The following is a 10,371-nucleotide window of genomic DNA, read 5'->3' on the forward strand; positions in this document are numbered from 1 at the left end:
AGTGGCATGGAAAGGGGGCCAGCTGAACTGCTCCCAGCTCCCCCTGCAGCCAGTTGGTCAGGGACAAGAGAAAACTGCTTTAGACTTAGTGTGTAGCTAAACATCTGCGTGACTGACCACAATAGTGCTTTTCAAGCTGATCTCTCAAAGGATATTTCATGCCACACTTCATGAATGCTCATGTCACATTGTAATGAAACTTTAAATAATGAATCAGAACTCACAATGTGCTGGAATTATGATGGAGTGTCCCCTTTTGGAAAGTGAAGCAATTCACTAGAGAATTGTACCAGGAACTGTGTTAAGGTCAGGACAGATTTGGGCTGATTTATCACACTCTTCATTTCTGTAGAAATCCATAATGAAAATTTATTGCTAACTATGAGGTATGGCAAGATCCTGAACCATCAATCACAGAATCAGTTACCCACCATATTTAAACTTATAAAGACAGAAAATTGGCTAAATATTTAACAAAGCTTTAATAAACCATACATTGAACATTAAAGTATTTGCTGAACTAGCATCCTATTTCATATATTATACTATAAATGATTTTTATGCTGTGTCTATAAGTGGATGGAAAAATATGTTTTCTGGTTTCTTCACATTTATACCTCAGGCCAAGGTCAGATATGGAATAGAACCCAAAGACTTGAATTTTTTTTTTTTTTTTGTATTATCGCTTAGGAGGAAATGAGGCTTTTTTATTTGTTTGTTTGTTTTTTGGCCTTTTCCCATTATTTCCTTTTGTTAATTTTAAACACAATAGTTTGATATTTTTTTCTGAGAGCATAGAATCAATAAAAATGGTTGGATTGATCTGATTAAAAAAACAGATTAGAAATAAAATGGTTTGAGTGTCTATCAGTTACAGTTCGATTACTCTAAGCTCTTGTTTACATCTAAGGCAATGATGGGAGGAACATTATTCCTTAGATATCCCATCCATGTGTAGTAGCATTATGGCTTTGTTTAGGCATCAGTTAGAAATAATAATACTAAAGAAAAAGTCATTCTAGGGGGAATTTTGATAAATTATACATTTTTATTATAGAAAAATTTTCTTGTATTAACAATAGCTATGATTTTTTTCCCAATCCTCACCTGAGGATATGTTTTCCATTGATTTTTTTTTTTTTAGATAGAGTGGAAGGGAAGGAGGGAGTAGGGGGTGGGGAGAGAGAGAGAGAGAGATGAGAAAGACACATGGATAGGTTGCCTCCCGTATGCAACTAGACTGGGGCGGGGATCAAACCTGCAACCCAGGTACCGGGAATCAAAGCACTGAGCTCACTGGTCAGGGCAACAATAACTATGATTTCGTGACTATCTAATACATGCAGACACAGTGCTAAATCCATTATCTCATTTAATCCGCACAAAACCTCATTAGTCGACAAATGAAAAAAATCTTGTTCAGAGAGGTTAAGTCACTTGTGTAAGGTCATACTGTTTGTATGTGACAAAGCCTGGAATTGCTTTTGCTATTGCCCCACACTGCCTTTTGAGGAAAATGACAGCTAAATTATAAATGTGGACATCAGGCATGCCTAAAGGGAAAAAAATTTCAGAGCCAAAGCATTTAAATAAATGTGACAAGATATATCTAAAATTAAACAGTGCCTTGAAGGGTGTGATTTGTTCATCTACAGAGAAACTATTTCCAGACAGTCTAGATTATGTGTCTAATCAATGTGCTCAGTAAGGGAAAGATATTTCGTTTTCTGAAAAAGATCCCACACATTTTAGCTGCTAGTAGTTAATTCATCATTTCATAACCAAAAGGGGATGCCCATATGGCATACGTTTTTTGAGCTAATTTCTGCATTCTTTTCGGTCCTTTGACTCCCAGCCTGACAACATCACTTGGCAATGTGAAGAAATATTACCACGTGTATTCTTTTTATTTTTTATTTTATTGATTTTTTACAGAGAGGAAGGGAGAGGGATAGAGAGTTAGAAACATCAATGAGAGAGAAACATCGATCAGCTGCCTCCTGCACACTCCCTACTGGGGATGTGCCCACAACCAAGGTACATGCCCTTGACCGGAATCGAACCTGGGACCCTTGAGTCCACAGGCCGACGCTCTATCCACTGAGCCAAACGAGTTAGGGCCCACGTGTATTCTATCAGGATGAGCTTGGAGCCCCTCTTCTCCAAGTCCTTATCTGACAGAGGTTGTTTTGCCACCTGGGCTTATTGCTTTGTTGTAAATTCAAATAACAGAAACAATCACTAGAAATTTTATATTAAGCTATTATCATTGAAATATCTTAGATGTGATTGTGGTATTTTTATTACAAAATCATTATATAGTATAATTTCATGATGAAATATTTGTGGGTAAAATTATGTGATGTCTGAAGTTTGTTCCAAAAATGTGGAGGGACAGATTTAATTTGTGGATGGGGCAGATTGGCCATGCATTGATGGTTGTTGGGCCTGGGTGATAGCTACTTGGAAGAAGGGGCTAGAGGTTACACTGGCTTGTATACTTTTATGTATTAAAAAGTAAAAATTATCTCTAGCTGGTTTGGCTCAGTGGATAGAGCGTCAGCCTGCAGATTGAAGGAACCTGGGTTCGATTCTGGACAAGGGTACGTACCTCGGTTGCAGGCTCAATCCTGGCCCTGGTCCGGACATGTGCAGTAGGAACCAATCTGTCTCTCTCACATCCATGTTTCTCTCGCTCTGTCTCTCCCCCTCCCTTCCACTCTCTCTAAAAATCAGTGGAAAAATATCCTCGGGTGAGGGTTAACAACAACAAAAAAGTAAAAGTTAAAAAAAATCACTAAGAAATCTAAAATCCAAGGTTGAAGCACTTCTTGGGATATATATTCATTTAATGATAATTCTTACCTTCAAGTCCACCATACAGTTCTCAAAGTCTGTTCTGAGAGTGTTGCTTATTATCCATGGGCACCAGTACATCTAGGACAGTGATGGGCAACCTTTTGAGCTTGGTGTGTCAAACTTCGCCAAAAAACTGAGCATAACTCGGGTAGTGTGTCACTGTGAGGAAAAAACTAACTCCAAGACTCTAGTCGCAAATGTTTCATCCTCAGGAGCAGCAAATGTTTCATCCTCGGCATGCGGCCACGTGTCATCAGAAATGGCTATGCGTGTCAGTCTGACACGCGTGTCATAGATTCGCTATCACTGATCTAGGACAATATTTCAGGACATTTTTATTTTTTAAATATCTTTTTATTATTTCAGAGAGGAAGGGACAGGGAGAGAGAGAGACAGAAACATCAATGATGAGAGAGAATCCGCTGCCTCCTGCACGCCCCACACTGGGTATCAAGCCCGCAACCTGACATGTGCGACATGTGCCCTGACCGGAAATTGAACTGTGACCTCCTGGTTCATAGGTCGACGCTCAACTATTGAGCCACACCAGCTGGGCTCAGGACATTTTTATTACTATTTTGGCATAAGACATTTTTTAAAAATTGATTTTTTAGAGAGAGCAAGAAAAACATGAATCGCCTTCCATCCTGCACGCCCCTTACCAGAGACTGAGCTGGAAACCCAGGCATGGGCCCTGATGGGGAATCAAACCAGCAATCTTTCAGGAGGATACACGACCATCTGAGCCACACTGACCATGTGGGAGGCAACCAATTGATGTCTCATCCACGTTTAACAAGACATTTTGATGTTATTTTTCTCATTGGGGGTCACCCGAAATAGCATCATTCTTCTTATTATTTCCTGGGAGGTTTTATGGTAGTGGTCACCATTGTCATTGTTACTATTATTTTTTGATATTTTGTTTTGTAGTGGTAACAATTTGGGAGTGTGTGAGGTATAATCCCGTGGAGGTGGCAAGTATACATTCATTCTGTTGAAGCTGTCTGTAGCTTGGAAATATTTGAGAGGCACTGATATAATGATTGGGTTTAATCATTATGTCTATCCTCAGCAATCTATAACAGTTCTGGCAAAGCCTCACTTTATGATGTGCCACATTGTTGAAAGTTGTCAATAGACATATTAAAAAGAAACGAGGACTGTCAGTCTGCTTTGTCATCCAGGGGCAAAGGTGGAAGCAAAAACCACATATTGTATGTTTTATTTGATATTAAATATCCAGAAAGAGCAAATCTACAGAGATTAAAAAAAAAGATTAGTAGTTTCCTGGGGCCTGGGATAGCAACAGGGATTAATTGTAAATGGGCATTGGGATTTTATTGGGGTGATAGAAATATTCTGAAACATTTTTTTTCACTTGATATATCTTAGAAATCCAATTAAGTCTGTACATATACTCTTACATTATTATCTGAAGCTACAATGAACATCCTTGAAAAAAATATAAAATCTTTGTGTAAGTATATTTATAGGATACTTGGGCAAGTATATCTGTCGGATAAATTATTTTGTTTTTTTGTTAGTCTTCACCCGCGGATATTTTTCCATTGATTTTTAGAGAGAGTGGAAGGGAGGAGGAGGAGAGAGAGAGAGAGAAACATGGATGAGACATCAATTGGTTGCCTCCCACACGACCAGGGCTGGGGATTGAGCCTGCAACCCTGCAACCAAGGTATGTGCCGTTGACCGGAATCAAACCCAGGACCCTTCAGTCCACAGGCCGATGCTTTATCCACGGAGCCAAACAGGCTAGGGCTTGGATAAATTCTTAGAAATAGAATTGCTAGGTCAAAGGATACAAATGTATGTATATATCTTTTATATATCTGAAATGCAGCCCCCAAAGTTACACCTGTTTATACTCCCACCAATCATAAATACAAGTGCCCATTGCTTCATGTTCTTGAGCACAGGGTATCAACAGTCTTTTTTAATTTTTGCTCAGTTTATCTACAAGGTGGGGCAAAAGTAAGTTTACAGTTGTTTGTATGGAAAATAATACAATAATCAATCAACAAAAATATGAGAATGAACTCTGTGTTTCACGTGTCCTCACAACTGTAAACCTACTTTTGCTCTACCCTGTATTGAAAATGGTATCGCATTATTATTTTACTGTAACTTTCTATAACTATGGCAGGGGTTGAATACCTTTTCATGTGGGTATTTAAAATTGCTTCTTTATGTTCTTTGCCCATTATTCCATTGAGATAATGTCATCTTATTAGCAGCAACACCAGAATTTCTATGTAGAAAGAGTTTAAGATAAGCAACCTTTGTTAGAAACGTGAAAAATAAGCAACGTTGTTGGAAAGGTTAACGACTTTGCCTTGAGGTTGTGATCGCACAGTGCTTTACATAAGACTGAGAAAACGTCCGTTGTCCTTATCAGAGAATGGCGGGCAGGGGATGGAAGGGGCCTCCTCATCTCCAGTCCCTCCTGATTTTAACACAGCTTTTGTTTTTATAAGAGCTCTCTCTTTATTAAATCAATCAGTCCTTTTTGTGTCATGTTTGTTGCCAATGTTTTTCCTGGTTCTTTTTTCAACTCGGTTTGAAGTAATTTTTACCCTTTAAAATTTTAATTTTTTTATATGAACTATTTTATCATTGTTATGGCTTCTGGAATAACGGTCATATATAGAAAATACTTCCATAATAAAAGACTATAAAATTTTTGCCCATTTTTTCTCATACATTTATGATGTCATATATTTATGTTTAAATTTCTGATCCACCTGGGATATATTTTCGGCAGCAAAGACAGAAGTCCAGCTTTTTTACTTACTTAATTAAAAAAAAACTTTAAAAAATATTTGTTTTTACTGATTTCAGAGAAAGGAAGGGAGAGGGAGAGAGAAATAGAAACATCAATGATGAGAGAGAATCAATGATCGGCTGCTTCCCGCACACCCCACACTGGGGAACAAGACTACAACCCGACTTTTGCCCTGACTGGGAATCAAACCTTGACCTCCTGGTTCATGGGTCGAAGCTCGACCACTGAGCCACACCGGCTGGGCAGAAGTCCAGCTTTAAAAAAAATGGTTATCTTTTTTTTTTTTTATTTTTTTTTCTTTTTTTTTAAATATATTTTATTGATTTCTTAGAGAGGAAGGGAGAGGGATAGAGAGCTAGAAACATCCATGAGAGAGAAACATCGATCAGCTGCCTCCTGCACACCCCCTACCAGGGATGTGCCTGCAACCAAGATACGTGCCCTTGATCGGAATCGAACCTGGGACATTTGAGTCCGCAGGCCGACGCTCTATCCACTGAGCCAAACCGGTTTCGGCAGAAGTCCAGCTTTAAAAAAAATGGTTATCTGGTTGTCCCATATAGTTTACAATTTAAAAAAAAGTTCCTTCTGCCCTAGCTGGGTTGGCTCAGTGGATAGAGCGTTGGCCTGTGGACTGAAGGGTCCCGGATTCGATTCCGGTCAAGGGCATGTACCTTGGTTGCGGGCACATCCCCAGTAGGAGGTGTGCAAGAGGCAGCTGGTCGATGTTTCTCTCTCATCGATGTTTCTAACTCTCCCTCTCCCTTCCTCTCTGTAAAAAAATCAATAAAATATATTTTAAAAAAAGTTCCTTCTGAAATTCTAACAATCTAATTAGAGAAATAAACACATGAACTTCCTTTCGTTGTAATTACTCAGAACTTGTTTTTGTTGCTTGACAACATGTCAATGAAGACACTCCTTTTCCAATATTTATTCTGGTTTAGAAAACACCTTAACACAAATGCTGCTAAAATAAAGTGATGCCACAGGAGAACAAAATACAAAATGGCCATATACATCCTTATAGTGTAGCTCAACCTGAAGTGGACTTTATTGTCACCAACACAAGACAATTCTTTGAGAACAAGTTTCTGTTAATTTTGCATCACTCAGCAAATTTTCCCAAAGAATCTATCATCTAACTCAGGCGTCCTCAAACTACGGCCCGCAGGCCACATGCAGGTGTTTTTGCCGTTTTGTTTTTTACTTCAAAATAAGATATGTGCAGTGTGCATAGGAATTTGTTCATAGTTTTTTTTAAACTATAGTCCGGCCCTCCAACGGTCTGAGGGACAGTGAACTGGCCCCCTGTTTAAAAAGTTTGAGGACCCCTGATCTAACTGGTAGAGTAATATGATTTATTCAGGTCCTTTTATATTGCCCTCTTTTTAAAAATTAAAAAAAAAGTTTCCTGGAGTATACCAGTCTTAAAGGCAGGGAGTAAACTTTAACATCATAGTGAGACAAAAAATAATTTTTTAATAACTAGATGCATGTCAAACTGTAGAATATATATTTTAACAGGCATATTTGTAATCATTAAAATTTGGGATTTAGAATTTTTAAGAAGTGAAGTAGGTTTCAACCTGTGATTGGGGATATTTTTTGTAGGTTTTTTTTTTCTTTTGTTAAGAAAAAGAAACCTAGGTCATATCATGCCCAGAGTTTATACTGACCATATTTTAGTGCAAAACATATCAGGAGTCAAAAGATAATATTGTACTTGGATACAAAAAATCCAAACAGAAGAGTGTTCTCATTTATTAAAAGGATCCTAAGTAGGAAAGATTAGTCAAGCCCGCTGTCCCCTTTGCTAAGTCTTGGGAGCTAACAGATAAGGCTCTGCTCCTGTACCTAGGTCCTTGAGGCAGAGGGACCATGTCAGTAGTGCCCAGAAGTGGGAGGAGTAAGTTGGAAGATAACAGTTTAAAACAGTGTAAAAGGTCTGAGCCCTGATCAGCTGCAGTTTCTGAGGTTGGCATCAGATACTCCCCACAGACTCCTTTGGCCCTCTCCTGAACTGGAAAGATGGAGGGGCATCCATGCTGTGGTTCAGATGCTTCCACATCACGTCTGTTCTCAGCCATATCTAACCCTGGAGAGAGGGTGACTCGGTGATCTTCTCTTCTGGGGCCATGGACAGGAAATTGGGTTCTGGTTCATGTCATTTTTATATTTCCCCTTTCATCCACACACACAATAAACGGGACTTCTTTTCTCTCTCTTTTTAAGTACATGATTTTAATGAGTGCTATATTCAGTTTGGTCATGCATGTGGGTGGGCTCGGGAAACTACAACAGGCTGTGATTTTATTTATGTAGCCCACAGAAGTCATTCTGAACAGAAACAACCTTACCTGCGGCAAAATGTAGGCAGTGATTAAGGTGAAGATGTGGGCTTTTTGCTTAATTATTAAGAGTTTCTTTGATTTTCCTTACCAGTGTAGTACCAGTCTGGGAGAACAATGTGGTAAGATTTTCAGGCTCTCAGTTTCTGAAAAAATGCTTCTCATGGACATAAAAATATCATTCTCATTAAATGCCAACAGTTGTTTGCATATTGACATACGTATATTTGTTGATCTTTATGTATATATGTAAAGCATGTATTTTTCTTTATCTAAAAAATATCTTTTCTTACCAACTCCTCTCTAATAGAAAGGTGTTCCTCTATTTTTTTTAAGTCTATATGACATAACTTGTAAGATCTTTTTTTAAAATTGATTTGAGATAGATAGATAGATAGATTGAGAGAGAGACCAATTTTGTTGTCTCACTTATTTATGCTTTCATTGGTTGACACTTGTATCACATTCTTTTCCCCAAATGCCATTCTCTTCCTATCCTTCTTCTGACTGGCAAAATCCCGCTCTACCTTCAAAGCCTCCTATTTGACACCTTTCCCAACTCAACCCCCTCATGGGCTCTGAGTTTTGCTTTGTTTGTGTGCCCTCAGCTTTCTGCACAAGGCTGTTTTTTATTTTTTACCATCACCATTATACCATCACTGTTTAGAGTTCTATCTGATAGTTATACTATTTTAAGCTTACGTAAATCAGGTGCCCTCTAGCAACTAGTCCAGAACTTAGAACAAAAATCATGGGCAATGAATGCTGGTTTAATGCTGAGGAATCTATAAGTCTTTTATTTTCAAGAGTGGGTACCAAAAAAATGAATAAATACTGATTGTCTTCTTATGAGTTGTATTTCTCTCTTATGTGGTCCAAGTGTGTCATATTGAAGGGAAGAAAAATGTTAGCTTAAGAACCTACTTGAACTGAAAACTGAAAAACATTACTGAAATAAATACCAAATAAATGGAAAGACATTTCCTATGCATGGATTGGAAGACTTGACATTGTTAAGATGGCAATACTATCCAAAGCTATCTCTACAGGTTTGAAACAATCCTTATCAAAATATCAATAGTGTTTTTTGAAGAAATGGAAAAGATGGCCTCACATTCATATGGAGTTTCAAGGGGACATGAATAACAAAAGAATAGAGTTGGAGCATTCATACTTCCTGATTTCAAAACTTATTGCAAAGCTACAGTAATCAAAACAGCATGGTATTGGCATAAGGATAGACATAAAGACCTGTGGGATTTAATTGAGATTTCAGAAATAAACCCATACATATATGGCCAATTGATTTTTGTAGTAAAATACATATCACATAGACTTTATCATCTTAACCATTTTTAAGTATACAGTTCAGTGACATTACATACATTCACATGTGCAACCATCACCACCATTCACCTTCAGAACTCTTTTAATCTTGCAATTTTTATTCTAAAATATGTTTTTATTGACTTTAGAAAGAGAGAGAGGAAGGGGAGGGAGAGAGAGAAAAAAACATCAATGTGAGAGAGAAACATCAATTGGCTGCACCCCAACTGGGGAACAAACCTGCAACCCGGGCATGTGCCCTGACCAAGAATGTGCCCTGACCAAGAATTGAACCAGCAACCTCTCGGTGACTAGGACTGTACTCAACCAAATGAGCCAGACCAGCCAGCGGTCATCTTGCAAATTTGAAACTCTGTACCCATTAAACAGTAGTATGCCAAATGATTTTGACAAAGGTGCCAAGTCTATCCAATGGGGAAAGAATAGTCTCTTCAGCCCTGGCCAGTGTGGTTCAGTTGATTGGGGCGGGGGTTTGTCCCCTGCATGGAGAGGTTGCCCATTTGATTTCCAGTTAGGGCACACACTGGGCTTATGGACTCCTTCCCCGGTAAGGACGTGCGGGAGGCAGCTGATTGTTTCCCTCTCACATCTATGTTTCTCTCTTTCCCTCTACCTTCCTTTCTCTCTAAAAATCAATTTTAAAATCTCTCTTTCTTTTTAAAGAATAGTCTCTTCAACAATAGGTTCTGGGACAATTGGATTTCTACATGGGAAAGACTGGAGTTGGACCTCACAGTATTTAACTCAACATGGATCAACAACCAAATATAAGAGCAAAACTTGTAAAATGATTAGAAGGAAACACAGAAATAAACCTTCATGATCTTGGATTTGGCAATTCTTTTTTTTTTAATTCTTTATTGTTGAAAGTATTACATATGTTTCCTTTTTAATTCTTACTATGACACTAAAAGCACAAGCAACAATAAATAATTAGGTAAGTTGGACTTAATCAAATAAAAAAAAACCTTTTGTGCATCAAAAGATATCAAGAAATTCAAGACAACTTAC

This window comes from Eptesicus fuscus, chromosome 5 (genome assembly GCF_027574615.1).
Source record: "Eptesicus fuscus isolate TK198812 chromosome 5, DD_ASM_mEF_20220401, whole genome shotgun sequence".
Classification (NCBI taxonomy): Eukaryota; Metazoa; Chordata; class Mammalia; order Chiroptera; family Vespertilionidae; genus Eptesicus; species Eptesicus fuscus.